Raw genomic sequence first — 915 nt, forward strand, 5'->3', positions numbered from 1 at the left:
TGACATCTGGTATCACTCTGTGTAGTCTGGCTTGTGCATTAAAATTTTCCTCTTTGCATGAGGGTGAAATTTGGTTCTTGAAGTCCTTTCCAGGATGGATTGGACAGGGTTTAAGATTGTGGTGGGTTTGCATGTCAGTGGTTTGGAAGCAGTGACCACTATTCTAGGTTATGCTGGCTTGGGGCCAAGCTGGGCTCTGGGTTATTCCTTGTGCTCTGAGATAATTAGGATCCATTTCTTCCTGGGAGAAAATAAAGTATAATGTCTTTTGATTAAAGAAGACCCTTAAAAATGGAACACTCAGGAGAACATTAAAATACTGAGATCCCCCTACCCCTGTTTCCAGGTCTGTTTTAGGCAGCATTGACCAAAAGTGCTGCCACCTATAAACAGCCTTTCTGCAGGGCCTAGGCTGGTGCTCGGGCCCCTGTGACCCTTACAGCTGGGCATCTGCACCCTGGGAGGGGATATTGAAACCTTGTCCATACAAGGGTTCCAGACACAGATGGCCTGAAGTACATGAAAAAATGTCCAGCATATCACAAATGAAACTCACCAGGAGAGCACTCCACAGCCACTAGGATGGGGGTAACAAAACAAAATGAAAACATGGCAAGTGTGGGTGAGGTGGGGAAGCTGCAACCCTCGTGCATTGCTGCTGGGAATGTAAAAGGTGCAGCCAGCTGTGCAAAACAGTTGGGTGTTTCCTCAAAAAGCTAAACATAGAGGCCAGGTGCAGTGGCTCACACCTGTAATCCTAGCACTTTGGGAGACTGAGGTGGGAGGATCCCTTGAGCTCAGGAGTTTGAGACCAGCCTGAGCTAGAGTGAGACCCCCATCTCTACTAAAAATAGGAAAACTAGTTCCAGCTACTTGGGAGGCTGAGGCAAGAAGATCACTTGAGCCCAACAGTTC

This window comes from Otolemur garnettii, unplaced genomic scaffold (assembly GCF_000181295.1).
Source record: "Otolemur garnettii isolate 467f Iridium unplaced genomic scaffold, OtoGar3 scaffold00044, whole genome shotgun sequence".
NCBI lineage: Eukaryota > Metazoa > Chordata > Mammalia > Primates > Galagidae > Otolemur > Otolemur garnettii.